The 20,871-nt window shown below is 42.6% G+C and overlaps 1 pseudogene across 1 annotated transcript in view; it reads left to right on the top strand.

Moving 5' to 3' along the window:
* LOC310770897 (signal peptide peptidase-like 2A) overlaps window positions 1–20,569 on the top strand; it is a 28,381-nt pseudogene extending 7,812 nt beyond the window's left edge. Inside the window, exons 8-17 of the transcript in view lie at window positions 431–532; window positions 2,184–2,265; window positions 4,733–4,811; window positions 5,514–5,570; window positions 11,136–11,189; window positions 12,844–12,943; window positions 13,608–13,688; window positions 16,042–16,202; window positions 19,215–19,248; window positions 20,017–20,569. The product of the transcript in view is annotated as a signal peptide peptidase-like 2A (transcript). The remainder of the gene's footprint in view (window positions 1–430; window positions 533–2,183; window positions 2,266–4,732; window positions 4,812–5,513; window positions 5,571–11,135; window positions 11,190–12,843; window positions 12,944–13,607; window positions 13,689–16,041; window positions 16,203–19,214; window positions 19,249–20,016) is intronic.
* Window positions 20,570–20,871: the final 302 nt, after the last annotated feature.

Here is a 20,871-nt window from a genome sequence, read left to right as displayed (position 1 = left end):
ATTGCAGATGGTATATTAGACCCACACACAGTATTATCATTCTACAAAAAACTATTTGAGCATTAATTAATGTTAACATTACAACTTTAATAGATCTCTGTCAGTGCCACCTGATGAAGAATAGCTGCATTAGTAAACGTCTTTATGTAACAAATTTTATTCTGAATCCTTTCCACTGTGTGCTGCTTGGTTACTTTGAAAATGGAAATGGAAAAACTTTTATTGTCTTCTCTCCCTGACCAGAAGTAGCTCTGTAAATAGCTTGCGTTCCCCAGCCAAACGAGACGGCCATTATGGTTACATTGAGAATTGTGGAAGATGTGACTCAAGTTTATGAACCGCTGTCTTCTAACTCCCAATTTACCATGTCTGTCTCTGAATCACACTGTGGTCGGCAAACCTAAACTATTTTTGTCTGTGTCTTGTCTAGTTTCTCTATCCGAAATTCAACCTTCTCTGTGAGATCTCTCATACTGGCTGCAGTGTGCGTTGCCGTAGCTGTGGTCTGGGGAGTCTACAGGAATGAAGATAGGTACTTTCTGGGCACACACACGCACGCGCACACACACACACACACGCGGCGTGCATAGCAGAACAGGAAGTGTTGCTTGGTGAATACTGTCTGGGGTGTTTTAAACACCCAGACCACAGCGGTGCTTTTGCTGTTGCAACACCCAGTTCAGCGCTGCCAACTGACTGTTTGGGTGTCTGTTTGTGAAAATGAAAACATTTAGGCAGCCAGCTGAAAACCCATCTTACTAAGAAAAGTATTTGTGTGATATGTTTGTGTCCTACTACTATGGTACATGTTATATTTAGGACATTATGTCCTGATGGACACAATAGAGACACTGCGTAACGCGTCATCATTCAGAAACCACTCCCAAGACGGGGGAAAACAGAAAGCCCCCCTCCAATCCTGGCGTTCTCCTATGTCACGTGCATGGTTGCGTGTTGCAGAAAAAGATCGTATATACGGAAGATGAACACTCCAACTTACTTCCTTGACAGCTAGATCTACATTTTTCTTCTCGCCAATTCTCAATGGCTTCCTTGTTTTGCTCAGGAGTACAAAAAAACTTCACTTGGCGATTTTTTACATTTGTTGTCTGCGCAGCCCACCACACAACAGCTTTTAGCTATGTTTAATTCAAGGAAAATGACGCTGGTGTGTGGAAATGGACGGAGCCTTTCCCCCGTGATAGGCGTGGCCTATTTCATGCAGTGTCTCTATAGCCGTCATTTATCAAGCCAACATACGACAGAAAACTTTATACAGTACATGTATATACTGTGTATGTGTGTGTGTGTGTGTATATATATGTATTTATATATATATATCAGTGGTTCCCAACCTTAGGGTCGCGACCCTAAGTGGGGTCGCCTGGAATTCAAATAGCTGATTTTTTTTTTTTTTTTTTTTTTTTTACACCACACAATTTAAAACTAGGGAAGATGATTAGGGTCACTTGCGATTATTATTATTTTAGTTCTGATTAGTGAAAGTGATAATCTCTCTAAGGTTTCAGTTTTGTTCTCTACCTATGGCGATGAGTGGTAATTGCAGATGACATCCAAACAGTGTCAATGGGCTCACTATCAGATAAGATAGTGACCTTAATTATTATTCTTTTTTTTTTAGATGAAAATGTTTGAGATTTTAACTTTAAATCAGGATTCTGAGAATGAAGTCAGAATTCAGAAAATAAAGTCAGAATCCTGAGAGTAAAGTCAGAATTCTGAGTGAGGAGGGAAAGAAAGAAAGACAAAACGGGGACTCCTGGCTCCTCTTCTGCTGAGATTTTCAAGAGAGAGCAATCACCGCTTCCGGGTTCATTAAATACCAGCCCGCCCATCATTTCATGAGCCAACCCCTTTCTCTTAATGATAATACATAAACAATCATAGCGTCCTATCTGAGAGGGAGAGTAGCGAAATGTCACACTAGCTTGAATTTATAATTTATGATGAGCAGATCAGATGATGCTTTAAAAAAAAATGCTAAAAAGTTAAAAATCATAATAATCTCACATACTGATCTAAACATTATTGAGCCTACACAATGAGGTTTGCTTGTTTGTTTGTGTGTGTGTGTGTGTGTGTGTGTGTGTGTGTGTGTGTGTGTGTGTGTTTATTTATTGTGGTCCTGATATACTGAGATTGTTTTTGTTTTGTAATTGTAGATGGATCTGGATCTTGCAGGACCTCCTCGGCGTTGCCTTCTGCCTCAACTTCATGAAGACCATCTCACTGTCCAATTTCAAGGTACGTTTAAACTGACACCTGATGCTTCACTCCTCCCCCTCTCCTCCCATGTCTTCAACCCATCTTCTCCCTCTTGCTCCAACATGCTTTATCGCTGAAGTGAAAGAAAAATATCCTATTTCCTATCACAGAATCCATTGTCATTCACTGGATCACAGGAATATTTTGTTCCATCTATTGTCAGGGTACATTGGCTCTGACCCTAGTTACAATGTTGCTAAAATAGGGATTAGAGCTTATTTTACTGTTGTAGAATCTCAATTCTAAATGGCTCTGGATAAAAGTGTCATCTTAATGTCTAAAATGCAAAATGTCAAAACCCCACTATAATACACTAGTCCGGAGTTCCTTGCATCACAGAGACAAATCCCTGTACATTTACTGTCATGCGATTCTGATAAAACCCTTGTCAATTAATAATAATAATAATAATTATTATTATTATTATTATTATTATTATTATTCATTTATTTTATAAAGCGCTTTTCCATTGAAAAGCGCTTTATAAAATAAATTATTATTTATTTTGGGCATTATTATTATAATGCCCAAAGACACTGACACAGTATGAGTACCGTACATAGAAAACAAGATAACAACAGGCAACAGATACAACTATTTTCTTTTGGCCAAACTACACCCGCTAGCTGCTAGCTAGTCACAACAAAGTCTGTGCATTATCTTGAGTTTTTCAAATTTATTTTTTTGTGTGCTTCGAGCACTACAAGCCGAGTGCCATCCAGTTCCATTGTATTCAAGAGAAGGCAGGTATCTCTACTGCCGATATCTCCAAAACTCAGGCAACTATCCCAAAACGATATACCGTAGATGGATAAATAGCACTACAGATGAGAAAATATGTATTGGATTTTAGAGTGAGCTGTCCCTTTAATGATGGAGCTGACATGGGGATCAAATGAGAGGGTGGGGTCCAGGATGAAGCCAAGGTTGCGAGCCGGGGGGGGTGGGTGATGGTTGTGTTGTCAATGGTGAGTGAGATGGGTCCGGTTTTGCTGAGTGTACATTTGGTGCTGATGAGAAGAAGTTCTGTCTTGTCACTGTTGAGTTTGAGGAAGTTGTGCGTCAGCCAGGTTTTTATTGTGGGAATGCAGGTTTCGATGTGGGTGAGGGCTGGGTTTTCTGACTGGATTTTGTGCTGATGTAGATCTGGGTCTCATCGGCGTAGCAGTGGAAGTCCAGGTTGAATTTGTGGATGATGTGACCGAGGGGGAGTATGTAACAGATGAAGAGCAGGGGGCTGACGACTGAGCCTTGGGGGACCCCCTGCGTGACAGAGGAGAAGGTGGAGGTGTGACCGGAGAGGGAGATGAACTGTTGTCTATCAGTGAGGTAGGAGGTGAGCCAGTCCAGTACGGTGCCCTCAACACCCAGTTGGCGCAGCCTTTGGAGGAGGATGGAATGACAATGTATCAAAGGCTGCGCTGAGATCTAGGAGTGTCAGGATGTTGAGGGCACCTGAGTCTGCAGAGATGACAAGATCGTTGATGACTTTGACCAGGGCAGTTTCGGTGCTGTGAAATGGACGGAAGCCGGACTTAAACGGTTTGTAGAGGTTATTGGACTGGAGATGGGAGTGGAGTTGGGTGGCGACAATGCGTTCTAGGGTTTTGGAGAGGAAAGGTAGGTTGGAGAGGTTGGGTGGGTTGAGAGTGGGCTTTTTGAGAATGGGGCTGACAGCGGCAAGTTTGTAGATAGAGGGAACGTGATCTTGGGATAGTGGCTGATTGAAGAGGGCGGTGAGGTGGGGGATGATGACAGGGAGGCAGGCCTTCGTCAGAGTGGTGGGGAGGGGGTCCAGGGAGCAGGTGGTTGTCTTGGAGGCAGTGATGAGGGAGGAGTCGGCGGGGGAGAAAGCAGTGAGAGAAGAGGAGTTGGCGATGGAGGCAGTCAATGAACTGTTGATTTGGGAGATTTTATTATTGAAAGAGTGGAGAACGGAGTTGCAGAGATCAGGGGAGGAAAGTGTGTTTTGTCCGGGGGTTGGTGTAATTTCTTGACAGTAGAGAAGAGAGTGCGGGCGTTTCGGTTGGTGCTGTTGATGAGGGTGGAGAAGTGGGTGGATTTGGCAGCTTGGAGTGCATCACGGTAGGAGGAGATGTGTTGTTTGTAGGATTCAGTGTGGACGGTGATTTTTTTCTTTCCAGTTGACGGCCGGTCTGTTTCATGGTGCAGAGTTCAGGAGTGTACCAGGGGGGAGGAAGTGGTGAATGAGACTGTAGAGGTTTTCAAGGGGGCCAGTTTGTCAAGGGAGTCGGAGAGAATAGAGTTGAGCAAGATGGCATGGTCGTCAGGAGAGGAGGGGGCAGAGTCAGGGGGGAGGGCAGAGTATATGGACTGGGAGAATATAAAAATATTTGAAGCCATGTTGTTTTTTTCTTAGGTCTGTAATTGGTAGTGCTGATATAACTCACTCGTATAACCTGTGTCTTTCATCATTGCCTCACAGATTTGTGTGATTCTGCTGAGCCTCCTGCTTGTGTACGACGTTTTCTTTGTTTGTTTTCATCACTCCTTTCTTCACCAAGGTATGAAATGCTCCAATGATGAATCCATAACAAAATCAGCCATATTCTGTATTGTCTTTACCCACTAAGCTTACAGGGGCAGCAGGTTGGGGATGTCACACACTAAGCTTACAGGGGCAGCAGGTTGGGGATGTCACACACTAAGCTTACAGGGGCAGCAGGTTGGGGATGTCACACACTAAGCTTACAGGGGCAGCAGGTTGGGGATGTCACACTAAGCTTACAAGGGCAGCAGGTTGGGGATGTCACACTAAGCTTACAGGGGCAGCAGGTTGGGGATGTCACACTAAGCTTACAGGGGCAGCAGGTTGGGGATGTCACACTAAGCTTACAGGGGCAGCAGGTTGGGGATGTCACACACTAAGCTTACAGGGGCAGCAGGTTGGGGATGTCACACACTCAACTCTCAATGTAAAAAGATGACTGTTTTCCTGCCTTTTCCCAACAATATTTGTTATCCCAAATTTTAAAGTCATCTTGCAGCCAGGTGACGGACAGACTAGAGATTTAAAAAGAGCATGTGATTGTGATGTAATGATTTTGTATTACTTGTACATAATAATAAAACCATTTGTGCAAAAATGATGATATACAAATGGCAGTGTAACAGCTACAGATTAAAACCTACATTGTGCTGTTGGAAAGAAACTCCTCGTATCAAAAAAAAGAAGAAGCTGCATGCTCTCTGTGTCTGTCTCTCAGAATGGAGTGAGCATCATGGTGCAGGTTGCTTTGGGCCCTGATGCATCTGGAGAGAAGGTAAGTCGTCACTCCCCCTGCATTGCTTCCTGTTTTGAAAGGGAACTCCACCAACATTGTCTTATTGATTCTGTAAAAGTGGGTGTGTCTTATATTGATTCTGTAAAAGTGGGTGTGTCTTATATTGATTCTGTAAAAGTGGGTGTCCCCCCCCCCCCCCCATTTTTTTTTTACTGCCTCCATGGCTTTTCAGTTGTATGTACTTACATTTAACATTCAGAATTATGAAGAAGTGAAACTAGACGCATTATATTATTATATTATTATTATTATTATTATTATAATATTTATTGGGTAATATGAAGTTATCTTTGAACCACCACAGGTCTTGTAATTTGATTTGTAATCTTTAGTTTTATCTTTAGTGAAACATCCTCACGTTCCCCCACAACTGGTGTCCTTCCGACCTAACATCCGGTCCCTCACACGACCCAGATTTCCAATGAGGTCATGGCCACCATGCCTCCTCATAATGAATTCTGCTCACTCCCTGTCAATGAGGCTACAGACAGGCTGTGCTCCTCACTAGCCTCCTCTCTCAACAATCTCTGCCCTCTAACATCCAAACTAGGGATGTCAACGGTTAACCGTTAATCGATTAACCGTCGCTAACGTCGTTGTACGGTTATTGCTGTCGGTCTATCAGTTAATATTAACACGTTCACTGCCACTGACGTATTAATACGTCAAAAAAAATCCAGCGGTTCACTGCCATTGACGTATTAATACGTCAAAAAAATCGATTTTTTTTTTTTTTGACGGTGGGATGTGCATCTAACCCTTTTACATCTCTTATATAAGTATTGTACATGTACAACGTGTACAACCCATTCCACCGACCCACTAAGTGGCGACAAGGAAGGAGGAAGGCAAGCAAAAAGCAGTGTGACGAAGCCATTCTCATGAAAATGGATTGGCGAAAACGCTTTCGTTTTCGCGCTGATTGCTGGCAGTGCGGGATTGCAAATTTGCATAATAGATCACGGATGGAACACACTTTGAAACACGCAGCATAAATATGACCAGAATCGCAAAAGCTTCTCTCAACCAAAACTCCAAGAAGCGAGCGAGTCCATCCAGACTTCCTCAAACAGCGGCCGCGCAGACAGGCACAGCAGCAGCAAAGCAATGAGACTGGTGACGCGAGGTTACAGCAGCAGCAACGAGCTTGTGACACGGCCGCTGCGGCCAAGAGGACACACACGGAGGAGTTGGAAGCAACTCTCCCTCTCGCTCTCTCCCTCTCTCTCTCTCTCTCTCTCGCTCTCTCTCCCTCCCTCCCTCCCTCTCTCTCTCTCTCTCTCTCTCTCTCCCTCTCCCCCTCTCACTAGGATTAAACCTAGTGCGTCTCCCTCCCCAGAGGGAGGGAGAGAGAGAGAGAGGGAGGGAGAGCGAGAGGGAGAGAGAGAGAGAGAGAGAGAGAGGGAGGGAGAGCGAGAGGGAGGGAGAGAGAGAGCGAGAGGGGGAGGGAGAGAGAGAGAGAGAGCCAAAAATGAATGGTTAAAGTGACTGTTCTATCGAATTTCACAAAAAGCCGTTTATCTCTGAATATTTTTTCTGACGCTGAAACCATGCTGTATTCAACTGCTAATGCTTACATAACTACTAACTCTACAAACTAACTCTTTTAGATAGAGAAAGCACACATTCTATTAGTTCTTTTGAGATATTGTGTGTTCACAAAATCTTAGCAGAAAAGAATCCTCGGGTCTTGAAAGATGAGCCAGAATCCTCAAAAAACCCCTCTGGCAGAAGCTAACTACAGTAAAAAAAAAAAAAACGTCTGGCAGTGAATGTGTTAAAAAAAAAAAAAAAAATATATATATATATATATATATATATATATATTTTTTTAAACTGCTGTGAAAAACTAATTTTGTTCAATTGTTTGCAGCAAATCGAAATAGGCTATATTTTGGTAAGTTTTTATGCTGCAAAAGACAGTAGGCCTAATGTGAAAAAATCAAAAGAAATAACAGATTGTTGTTGTAATGTTTACATAAACAGGAAATAAAGCTCTCAAAAATATATTTCCTTGTCATCCATATAAGAGCCAGAATGATTTTGGAATGATTACCTGATCAAAATGTGGCAATAAACTTATAAATTTCAGCAAAGCCAACAAAAAATAAAGGCATAATTCTAACACAAAAAGCATTAACATTTCAGCATCTAAATAGACACGCCTTGTTTGGGCATGAGCTCATTGAGTAAATAGACATTTTTTTTTAATATTAAAAAATTATGAATTAACCGATAGGTTAATCGATTATTAGCGTCGGTTAATCGAAAGTGAAATTAACCGAAAATTGACATCCCTAATCCAAACCTTCTCGCAATGACCGACCCCCCCCAGTCCATGGCTCACTGAAGTCATCCGAGAGCAAAGCGCAGGGCTCAGAGCAGCAGAGAGAAAATGGTGAAAATCTAGAGACCCCACTGACCTCAGTGATGATCAGTTTCTCCTTGCATCATTCTCCTCCAGAACAGCTAAGACCACTTACTATCAGAACCCACTGCACTCAAGCAAGCGTGGGTCACTCCGCTGCTCAAAAAAACTACACTCAACCCTGCCCAGGTTGAAAACTACAGACCAGTTTCACTCTTACCCTTCCTATCAAAAATGCTTGAGCATACAGTCTCTGAATTCCTTTCTGAGAACAATCTGCATGACCCAAATCAGTCTGGCTTTAAGCTTGGTCACTCTACGGAGACTGCACTCCTGTCAGTAATGGAGTCTGTGCGTTTGGCTAGAGCTGCTTGTCAGTCCTCGGCTCTATCGCTACTAAGATCTGTCAGCTGCCTTTGACACAGTTAACCACCAAATCCTCCACTCCACACTCACTGAGCTTGGTATCTCAGGACCTGCCCTCTGCTGGTTCAGGTCCTACCTCTCAGGGAGATCTTTCAGAGTGTCTTAGAGGGGGGAAGTGTCCAAGCTGCATGACTTATCCACAGGGGTGCCTCAAGGGTCAGTGCTTGGTCCCCTTCTCTTCTCAATCTACACCACCTTACTTGGTGCAATCATCCACTCCCATGGTTTCTCATATCACTGTTGTGCTGACGATACCCAGCTCTTCCTATCATTCCCACCTGAAGATCACACGGTCTCAGCGCGGATCTCATCATGCCTTGCAGATATCTCTGCCTGGATGTAAGAATGCCACCCTCAGCTTAGGTTAGGTTTTATTTGGTGATTAAAAAGGGCACATCTTGCCAACACACAATACAAGAGAAATTTAAAATAAAAGAATCACCGAGGATGAAAACACGATAAAGCCCAAAGGCTTATTTCCATTGTGGTCCTCATACATTAACTCATTGAGTGCCAGCCACTTTTGGAAAACAGATGCTCCCAGTGCCAGCCCTTTCAGAGCGTTTTCAGTGATTTCTCGAGGCCCACAGAATATTGTGTGATATTACTATGTAAACACCGAACACGCCCAAATAACGATGAGAGTCTATTGTATCATCAGCAAAAAAAAGTTTATTGATATCATTTTCCGTTCTTTAGTTATCAGCCGGAGAAGATAGGTTGTTTTCAGCAAAAACAGACGTTTCAAACTAGAAGCTGAGATAATCAGCCTTTTGTGAAATGAAGCATTTCAAGCACATCACTGACTCTGAAGCTAATATTTTCTGATGTAGTGACACCTCAAAAATAATTTCCTTCAATAAAACAGCGAAAACAAAGGAATTTTGTTTGGCAAAATAATATTTTTTAGCTGCAACCAGCAGCGCCGGCCCCTGCTGCGCAGACCCTACACCTTCTTGCTGGTCTTGATTTACTGCTGGTGGGCATCAGATATTCTAGCTTGTGTTTGCCAACCAATCTGTCCATCGAGCCTGCTGTCTGGGTCAGTGTTGTATGCTGCCCTGCGTGCCCCACCCCTCTCAACTGCAAACTCCTCCTCCGTGGGTGTGTCTCTGGTGGCTCTGGTGGCTCTCTGCTGCGTTTGCTCTGCACTGAAAACCCAGCTTTTTCACAGCGTTCCGCCGTTTTTGTCGCCCGCTCCCAGCGCTTCCAACTGAGAATAATAACAACTCCACAACTAATCATGTGGAGGAGCTATCGCAGCGGAGACGGAGGGGCTCAATTGTGGCAGCAGATTGGCTGCTGCAGGCACAGCTAACGTTATGCTTCATGCATATCGATGCATACCGATGCGGTTTCCGTGTCCCCACGGCTTCTTCTGTTTTTTTCCTCACCTTTCTCTAATCTGGAGAGCACTGTCGCCACCTAATGGGTCCGTAAAATAGCTTTTACACATTCAACATCCCCCATACTTTCACAGGAGATGCATCAGGCTTTGATCCACGTCCCACTGTCAAAAAACGCAATTGACGACTTTAGTCGTCATTGGCACTCTACGTTACTATTTGAATTGACGACTATAGTCGTCATTGGCACTCAATGAGTTAAGAACACCAGACGCATTATAAAAAGAAAAAGTAACGAAACACATCAACAGGCAAAGAGACAGCGACACACAATACAGAACTGATGAATGAGGGGCATGAATGATGAAGGAAAAAAATCCTCTGCACTCTGTGCTGCCTGGTGGCACCTGGGTCTATTCAGACTCAAGCTTGGCCTCATGGCACCTACTCATGTTGTTGTCTTCTGACTAGATCATTGCTTGTGTTGTATAAAGCTCAGATGTACGCAGATTAGAGCTGGGTATTGGTTCAAATTTCAAGAATCGATTCGATTCCGATTCACAAGGTTGCGAATCGATTAATTTCGATTCGATTCGATTCCGATTCGATCGATTTCAATATGTTTCAAAATGTTTTTTGATCTGTACCCTGAATTACATGTCCAGTTATGTAACACAGGGGTTCCCAACCAGCCAAGTAGATACACGGGGAAAAAAGTTGCAGACCTGTTGTCAATTTTAATGGTTTTAGTTACACATATATTTACTCACCAGGTGGTGACAAAGGGTAAATAACAGCCTTTTCATCTGTCAATAAAGACACTTTCACAATTATGCACAGTGATTTGATTTTAGCCTATATAATTTCTAAAAGTAGATATTAATGATCAAACATTTCCATTCATGTAGCCTACAGTACCGTATTTATGTTTTTGTTTCAACTACAAACATAAATAAACGTCAACTTGAAACAATGTTTCAACTACCACACACACAAACACGTTTATTAATTAATTTTTTTTTTTTTTAAATAAAAATAAAAATCGATCTCTGGACATATAAATCGATAATCGAGGATTAAAATAAAAATCGATCAAAAATCGGAGAATCGATTTTTTGAACCCAGCCCTAACGCAGATGTATAAAAGCGTCTGCTAAGTGAAATTGTAACATTGTAGTTATCAAGAAACAACCTTGGTTTCTTGGAAAGTACTGGAAAATTGACTATTTTGCAGATTAACAACCTAAAAGCCAACTTTGGTGTAATTCCCTGTCATGTTTGCACTGGCTTTATTAACAACCTGGCTGATGTGAACTGCTGTGTAGTATTTGCTGTTGATTCCCTGAGCTGACTGACAGACAGATTGACTAACTGTGCGTTGGGGTTGGGTGGGCTCTGTCATAGACGCAAGGTAACATGGTGGAGGTCCCCGCTGAACCCCAGGCTCCCTCTGAGAAAGTAAGGCCTACCTTGTTACCCATCCACTCCATTTTGTACATCCCTGGGTGGGTGGGAACCATCTCCAACTTGAAAAAGGATGAGGGAAAGATTTGTGATGTACTTTTCTTTTGTCTTTTATATTCTACCTTATAGGCTATAGATACACACAGATGTAGACACGTAACGCGCTGGCAGTTTATCTTAATATTTGGTTCTTTCTGAACATGTTATAATTCGTTGACAGCAGACATAATAAAACTTAAAAAAATTAACACGAAATACAGTTGAGACTAATACAAATGCCAAATAGGAGTTTAGATTAGAACTGTCAATTACAAAATTTGTACTTTGAATGAGAAATAAAAAAATCTATGAGTAGGGGACAGTTGTGTTTTTCTCTGATATGGGTATCGACCTCCCCTGATAGCAATGTGAACACAGGCACTGAAGCAAGGGAAAGAAACGACCCAAGACAGTCCTTAGATTCTCACATGATTATCAGGAGGGAGCTCAGCTCATATCCTTTCTCATCTTTCTTCCATGTGTTTGAGAGCTTGTGGGATGTAGTGTCTTGGATTGTGATTCTTTTTTTATTTGGTACCATTTCTTACTTTGGCAACTTGGTAACTGTTTGTCTTTTCTGTCTTCAGGCCTGTCTTTGAATTTGAAATAAACAAATAATAATCACTCCCTGTACCCTATGAAACCAATCAAATCAAATCTAAAGAAGAAATCAGAACTTTAGATCAGTGACAGTAACGTAGCCAGGCGATTAGAGAGCATAGCCCTACCTCTCTCATTCGTTGATCATCTCCAGCAGGCTGTTTCTGATTAACTTCTTATTAACTTTGCCTCAGCTGATTTAGTCTCATACAAGTTCCCATCAAGACAGTTCAACATGCAGCTGAAATAAGAACCAAAGAAAAGTAACAAACATGGCAAGAGATTCCAAGAATCTACTCAATATATCCAAATCTGTATCCACCAAACATTGTTTGCTACGTCTCTTTTGAGAGTCTTTCATATGAAGTATAGAGATTGAACTCTACCACAGTTGCAGTGGTGCTATCTTATGTAGACTGAACAGCACTGCAGTTTTCGCTGTCTCTGCTGTCAGATTCTCCCTGATTGAGTGAATTTAACACAAAGCACAATACGCTCAGATATCATCGTTTGATGTCATTTTAACCAAGTGAAAATGTTTCATTTTATCAGCAGGATTTGTCATTCAAAGTGCAAGTCAATTAAAAGTCAGGCAGCATAAACCCAGCTGTCATTCAGTTCCATGTGCTGATATCATCAGTAGCTTTCAAAGGAACCATTTTCTACTGATTCTAAGGTGGATACAGTATATCGTTTAATTGGGCCCACAAATGAATGTGGCTTAAATATGCACATCTCAAACAAACTTCTGTGAACTAATGGTCCATTTGCTTAATAGCAAACCATGTCCCATCAGCAGCCCAAGAGATTCAGCTCAGCAGGTCATACAAATGCTCCATATTGAGGAACCACTGGCTGAAGGATACATGTTGATGTTACAGGTTGTGAAACGGGACAGACTGAGATTCAAAATGTCACTACGGATGTCATGGTTCACCTCACCTGCCTGTTTAAATAATAGTTAAGAAATGGATCTGATGGGTTGACTCTTGGTGACGTTCCTCCTCAGCTGCCGGTGGTGATGCGTGTCCCACGGTTCTCAGCCTGGGCTCAGAACCTGTGTGGGATGCAGTTCTCCATTCTGGGCTACGGAGACATCATTGTTCCAGGTGAGCTGAATACCACACACCATCAATGCTAACTTCCACAGTTCAAAATACACAGGCAGACTAGGATAGTAAGCAAGACCACATTGACAGCAAGGTCAGTGTTTGATTTATTTCCATTGGTTCGTTATGACTAATTGGTTGGTAAATATTTTGTATATTTTGAACACAAGCAACGGTGGCAACTGTTGTCCAAGTCCTCACAACAAGGAAGAGAACACATGAAACTATACAGTTGAACCCTGCTCCTCCTCAGTTCCTCAACTGCATAGACAAGTTTTCAGATTGTTTACTAAAGAACTAGATGCAGAATGAATACACTCTCATAGAAATGTAGTGTGCCCATATGTAGCCTTCACCAGTGAAGCCTTATGTGTTTATCAAACTTGTGGGTGTGGCTGTGTTCAAAGATGATGGGATCTCATGCAAGACGACCCAACTTCAACTCAGTTCCTGTCATTTTGCCCATGGTTTTCCACGGACTTAAAGCTAATTTATACTAACTGCGGAGTGTCTGGTGTTCGCGGAGCGGAGGCTCTGTGCAGCGAGCACGGCGCTCCGCACAGGCTCTGCGGAGGAACTGCACGGAGCTCCGCGCTCCTCTCAAAAAATGTAAATTTTAACGTGATGGGAAACTTCATCCTCTGCCTCCTCATTGGTCCAACAGGTCTGCTAGTGGCCTACTGCAGCAAGTTTGATGTGTGGATCAACAGCACCAAGAAGGTCTACTTCGTCAGCTCCTGCATAGGTAGCTCACAGCACAACTACACTGCTACTAGTCTCGGCTCCCAGACGTTTGGTGAGCTGTGCCACCAAACGTCTGGGAATTTCACTGTCAGAAACTGTCTGTCCGAGCCCGGCGAGAACCGCCGGCAGCAGACACGCCTACATTTATTATTAGAATTTTATTTGGTAGCGGAAATGCCATTTATCATAGTCCTAACACAGAGCATGAAGCTGATATGCTCCAAACAAAATTTATAGCTGTGGTTTATTTTACAATCATTTTTCCTACCCGGAAGTGGTCCGCTTGCTACTGTGAGTCATCAGCAGGCTCTGTAACATTAGCCTGGGAAGTCGGGTTTATCGCTGGGGGAAAGACCTCTAGCCGCCGGGGCCGGATGAAACACGTCCTATTAACAGGTTATGTTTGTTTCTACGTGATTAATATGTTTCTCCGCAAATGCGACGATGTTTTGCGAGACACCGGTTCTGCATGATAACTGCCCCCAGAAAGCAGGCCCGCCCACAACACTCATGATTGGTTCTCCGATGCAAGGCTTCCAACAGCGCCACCTAACGTTATGCAAATATTTAAATAGTACCGTAAATTCCGGACTATAAGCCACGGCTTTTTTCCCGTTTTTTGGCCTTTTTTGGCCCCTGCGGCTTATATAACGGTGCGGCTTATCTATGGATTTTTTCCAAAAAAAAAAAAAATCTCTCTTTTTTAGCACTCTTTCTAACTATAAATCCACTTCTGTTTTAATTTCCTCTCTTGCCCTCTTTTAACAACATAACATAACATAACATAACACAACACAGGTAAGCAGAAAGAAAAAGACGAAGCAATCACGCCATGAATGAGGAAATGACTCACCTGCTGGAGGCTGGAGATACACGGCTTGGGCTAAACTTTTACTCCGTGAAACACTATCGATTAAGTCCGACATCGCTCAGAGGTTTTGAGCAGCTTGAAAACAAGTTTGAAAACGTGCAGAAGTCCATCCACTCACTCACTAAAGAAACTAAGGCAACCGTGAACATGAGTGAGTTTATAATGCGGAAAAGCGCATCCGCGCACTGGAGGACAAAAACAACACAGTGAGTCCGAAAATGGATAAAATGCAAAATCGAAACCCTGCACACGCAGGTTGATGACTTAATCAGCAGGAGTAAAAGAAATAACATTCGCCTGATCAATGTAAAAGAGGGAGCTGAGATTGGTGACATGGACGCTTTAGTGGCAAAATCCTGTGTTACATCCTGGACCTGAAGGAAGGCGAGAAACCACCAGAGGTGGACAGGGCACACCGGGCGCCTCGGCCACGTCCAGACCCCGGCCTGCCACCTAGGGCCATCTTCATCTGCCTACTCCGCTGGCCCGACCGTCAACTCATCCTCCAGGCTGCGGGGAAGAAGCCCCTCACCTGGGAGGGTACGCGCTTTTTCGTCCGGCAGGACCTCTCCGCGTTGGTGCAACAGAAACGCGCAACATACAACAGCATCATCGAAAAGGTTAAAGTCAATGGATATCGCTTTGGCGTACTGTACCCAGCGAGACTCGTCATAACCATTGATGGACAGCGGCGGAACAAGAGCTCAAAGTGAAACTGCCGAATATCTTTTGAGTTGGACTGGTCAATAGTACTGTGAGTAACTAAAATAAAAAAATAAAAAACGGAATTCTCTCTTCTTTAGCACTCTTTCTAACTATAAATCCACTTCTGTTTTAATTTCCTCTCTTGCCCTCTTTTCACCACACCGCGGACACTGTGTGCACTGTAAAAAAAACAAAAAATACCATTAAAACACCCGCGGTCTGGGGATTAGTGACCTGACTTTTGTTTTGTTGAAATGTTAATAAATGGGAGCTTCCCCAAACAGCCATCTCTTTCCCGACAATCCCCTCTGTGCACGAAGCCTTACATATGGTAATTAAACATCAAAACACCCGCGGCTTATAGACCGGTGCGGCTTATATAAGAAAAAAATAGTCACCTTTGAAGGTGCGGCTTATAGACCGGTGCGCCTTATAGTCCGGAATTTACGGTAATATTCTCAGTCTTACAGGAGTGAAACGGATTAAGACTGAGGGCTGAGTCTACACTGCTACCAAGTTCATTTACATGCACATCAGCAACAAGCAGGGGGAATCCCCCCCTACTCCCCTTGGGTTTCCTCCAGATAGGAAAGAATATAATTGGAAATGCAGACATTCCCTTTGTTGACCACAAGGTGTCCCTCACTCCAGTAATTTACTCGCACATCTTCACTGGATTCAAGTTCAATGAGTCTACCACTATGTGTTGCATGGTTTAACTTGTCCCGTCTCCGTGTGCGTGTGCGTGCGTGTGTGTCCTGTGCACCTCTCCCTGTAGCCTACCTGTTGGGAATGATAGTGACATTTGCTGTGATGCTGTTGTCCGGGATGGGCCAGCCTGCCCTGCTCTACCTGGTGCCCTTCACCCTGATAACCTCCGCCCTGGTGGCTGCGTGCAGGGGAGAGATGAAGCAGTTCTGGGCAGGGACCCCCTATGAGGTGAGAGGACCAGGAAGCGGGTTACCCGGGAATCCAGGCAGAGTTCATCGCTTTGTTGCGTTCAGTCATGTGTGGAAATGATATGAACGCAGGTGTTGTCCCCCACCAGTGATATGGTTGAGATTGCCAAGTGTACATGAAATATGAGTGAAATTGTATAAGCATTTTTGTATGAGTCTATGAAAGGACAGATTGACCATATAGTTCTGTTGCCTACTCTCCTCAGAATTGGGCTTAAAACTTATATCTCGAAATGTACTCACTGTAATTGTTTTTACTCAATACCGTACTGTTGTAGAATGGAAATTGACAGCCAAAAGGTAAACAGTGAACCACTTGGAGAAAACCACTTGAGATCAAAGATGGAGCCAGGAGTCAGAAGTCGTCTTAAATGATGTATTAACATACCGTAAATTCCGGACTATAAGCCGCACCGGTGTATAAGCCGCACCTGCAAAGTTGACTGTTTTTTACATATATAAGCCGCACGGGACTATAAGCCGCGGGTGTTTTAATGTTTTTTTTTTTTTTTTTTTATTGTGTTTTTTTTTTTTTTGTGTGTTTTAATGTTTAATTACCATATGTAAGGGTTCATGCACAGAGGGGATTGTCGGGAAAGAGATGGCTGTTTGAGGAAGCTCCCATTTATTAACATTTCAACAAAACAACATAACACAACACCACCTGTGTTTCTTTTTTACAGTGCACACAGTGTCATACAGTGTGGTGAAAAGAGGGCAAGAGAGGAAATTAAAACAGAAGTGGATTTATAGTTAGAAAGAGTGCTAAAAAAGAGAGATTTTTTTTTTTATTATTATTTTTTTTTTGAAAAAATCCATAGATAAGCCGCAGGGGCCAAAAAAGCCCAAAAAACGGGAAAAAAGCCGCGGCTTATAGTCCGGAATTTACGGTAGATCTTGGCCAAGAGATGCACTCTTGTATATTCACGAATGGATACACAGGCTTACAATGCAATGAACAGAAAGTCAAAGATACTTATAGGACACACATCAGATTACATCTGTCTTGATGCACATTTGAAGGCTACTCTGCAGACTCAACCTATCTGGTATGCTGGCTCTGTAGAGGGCACAATGACACAGCGACAGGGCACAGTGTGAGATAGAGAGGAGCTGCAAATGTAAGCTACGGTTATCTGAATATAGCGTCTGTCTATGCGTGTACAATAACAATGTGTAACTTAAATGAAAATGTATATGAATACATTAACTAGTGATTGTCCAAATAAGGGCTAACGTGATTAAAATTTTACCTATCAAGTACCATATATGAGAACTACAATACAGAATAAATTCCATCCGTACTTTACACAATGTACACTACAATACAATTTATAACAAGACTAGGGAACCTATATAGGCGGAATGTGTGTGATTATACTTCTAGTAGTTGTGCTGGGGGATCGATTCACTTAAGTACTGCAATTTTGTTATTTGCAGTTTTTCCCCCCGATCTTTTATCCCAAAATCGATAATCGCAAAAAAGGAAAGAAAAAAGGCAAGCCTAGTTAAGCTGGATCCAGACTTCTGCCACTCTGTTGTGCAAGTTCACATAAGAGCTAGCGCAAAGTTCAGTTCACAGTAGGGCTGCACGATATGAGGAAAAGCTGCATGGTGCGATAACACTGTTCAATATTGCGATGACGATATGACCTGCGATAAATAAAAAATGCTATAAACAAAAATATTAATGGGTAGGGGTGCTCCGATCCGGCTAAGCCACGATCCGATCCAATTCCGATTCCTGGGGTCACGATCCGATTCCAGAATCGATTCTCGATTCCAGAATCTAGAATCGATTCTCAATTATGTAGTTTTATATTGCAATAACACACAAAGGTATATCTAAGACAAAAAATGACAAATGTATTAATGCTGAACTTCAAATTCAACTTCTCAAGTATTACAGTGAGGGCCTAAATTCATTTTGCAATATGAGTGTGTTAATTTAAGCATACGTATCAGTAAGTGGCACGGGATTCTCAAAGCCTGTGTTGAGGGTCATACGAACAAAAATGCACTCTTGAAGCTAAAAAAAATCCAAAACCAACAAGTTAATTATTTACATTTTTACTTCAATGTAGTCATTTCTTACACATGAGATTACTTTTAGCCTTTTAGTCATAACGATTATTGAAAGATATTCCATATTCCAGACTGAAATGCTATAACAGAAGTGGAGTATTGGCCAGAATGACATGAATATTTGGACACTTATTCAGCGGGTATCTTGCATGTTGCGTTCAGGTGCACTGTAAAAAAATGATGAAAATACGATTAATCATGCAGCCCTAGTTCACAGTTTTAATTTTTAAGTAAACGGCAGGATGAATCTGGAAGGGGAAAGTGAAAAGGCAGCGCTTGCCCCTCCCTCATTACCACCACTGAGCAAGGCCCTTAACCACAACTGCTTCAGTGGAGCTGCTCAGTTGCAGAAAATCTGACTGTGGTTGTACTGGTCAGCTTCCAGGTGTGAATGTGTGTGTGTGAATGTGAACAGGGTGCTCCTGAAAAAGAGAGCATTGCTCTCAGTGAGACTCCCCCTCTATCAATAAAAAGGTACAAAATAATACATTCAGTCCCAAAGATAACAGTTTATTTTGTCCTCTTTTTTTAAGAAGCTGCTCCGAGCTATTCTTTTTCGCGCAAATCAATCAATCAACAAGTGAAACCAAAACTGGAGAGATGCCTGGAATCTTGTGCCGCTGGGCTTTTCCACTAGGTATATAGATGTCTGCCCACTGCAACTTTGCCGATTTTTAGTTGGATACTAGACCCATCCTGGCAGTGAGTACGGGTCAGGAAACCTCACCCCACTGAAAGAGTTAGCTTATTTGTGTAAGATAACCTGTCTGTTGCTGGCAAACCTCTGATTTCAAGACATCTCCGAACCATAGAAAGTTCTTCAGGCATAGTTCTGTGGGTGTGTGTCCGTGTGTGAGAGAGAGCAGGAATGAGATATGATATTCTGACCTGGCTTCATCTTCACCAGGTCTTGGACTCATCCAGGGAGCCTTTGCTGCCAGGTGTGCTTCCCTCCACCCCCCACTTCCACCTGTGTCTCTCCTGCAGTCCTACAGTGTTGCTTAATGCACTGCCGCCCTTCTTCTCACCTCCTTTTTTGAATCCCCTTGTCTTTTTCTGTTGACACTCCTGATTTCCAGGGTCAATACCATATTCAAAGAATACCATATTCAAAGATACAGTGAAAAGAACTCAGGACAACTGAGTTGTACTGTCAAGTGTGTGCAAACAAAAACCACTTGCATAGGTTAATATTGTAGCATTAATTGACCACTAGGTGTCGCCAGACCATTGAAAATAATAATTCACTTGCCCTGCATCCCATCTGTCTTGAACTTTTCAGCCACAAAGTGGACTTAACCGTTAAAGCCAGGGCCCTGGAATACCAGCTCTGTTCACCATTAACATTATCTCTTTATTTCTGCAGTTTTGTTTTATTTTCTGTCTGTGTTGTCGTTCTCTGCTTTCTCCACTCATTCATCTTTTCCCACCAACCAGAATTAATACTCTTATGACTCCATCCTTCATGATGTTAGAGCTCTCTGCATGCCGTTGCTTGGAGCTAACCTGGGAGAGCTGTGGAATGGATTTGGGTTGCGTTACTTCTGCTGTTTTTGGCTAAATGATCTGTCGATTGTCCTGCTCATCCACATAATACTACATAAGTGTGAATTCCATTTAAGTGACAGTGTATATGTCTCTTTATTAGTATTGAATGAACATGAATCTTTCTATGTTTTCTATGTTTCTTGTCTTTTATTTTTCCTTAGAGGGAAGAGCTGATGGCTCCATAGGAGGAGAAAGGTGCTGACTTACACTGACGAGCAAGGAACCACCTGCTGGATTCTTTTTGATTTGACTTTTTTTTACAATTGATTGTGAACATTTGTGAGGCAAGGGGAAATACTTTTTTGATCCACAGTGTTTTTTTTTAGAACAGTATGCTCTCATTTGGTTCATTGTGACTGACAGGCAGCCGTCATAAATACTGTGTAGAATGGACAGAGAAGATGCTTTAATAGTTAGAAAGGCTTGCTTGTGGCTGAAAATACAGCGTGTTCAATTTGGTTAGGTTCAGGTTCCGAAAGCTGTACTGATTTTGCCTATACACGATGCCTTGGTGATGATTGCATACAACTATATGAGGACGCACTTTATAATATATTAGCTTGGCGGTTATTTTATGGGTGGGGTGGGGGTCGAGTTATTAATGACTTGTAGCCAGATTATGATAACTTTTTGATACTGTTTTGGGGTTTCTGTGTAACCTATTTGTATAATCGAATCGTGATTTCTTTCATTGCCTTATATTAAATGAACAACTTATTTCTGTTTTTATTGTGAGGTTTTTGCATTTTATGTGCATCAATGTGCATCTATTGAAGCTCCGTTATCGCCAGGGGCGGACTGGGATCATAATTCAGGCCGGGCATTAGATACCAAGCAGGCCAGGCCGATACGGGCCGACGCGTGTGCCGGCGTCCGAAGGGCGCCGGCGGAAAATTTGGGGTGTTTGAAGCTCAATTTGGGGCGTTTGAAGCCCAATTTGGGCCGTTTGAAGCCAGATTTGGGTCGTTTAAAGCCAGATTTGGGCTGTTTGAAGCCCGATTTGGGCCGTTTGAAGC

Source organism: Poromitra crassiceps, assembly GCF_964638095.1.
Source record: "Poromitra crassiceps genome assembly, contig: HAP1_SCAFFOLD_257, whole genome shotgun sequence".
Lineage (NCBI taxonomy): Eukaryota > Metazoa > Chordata > Actinopteri > Beryciformes > Melamphaidae > Poromitra > Poromitra crassiceps.
The sequence above is the reverse complement of the archived record's forward strand: the minus strand, read 5'-3'. Positions and strand labels throughout refer to the sequence as shown.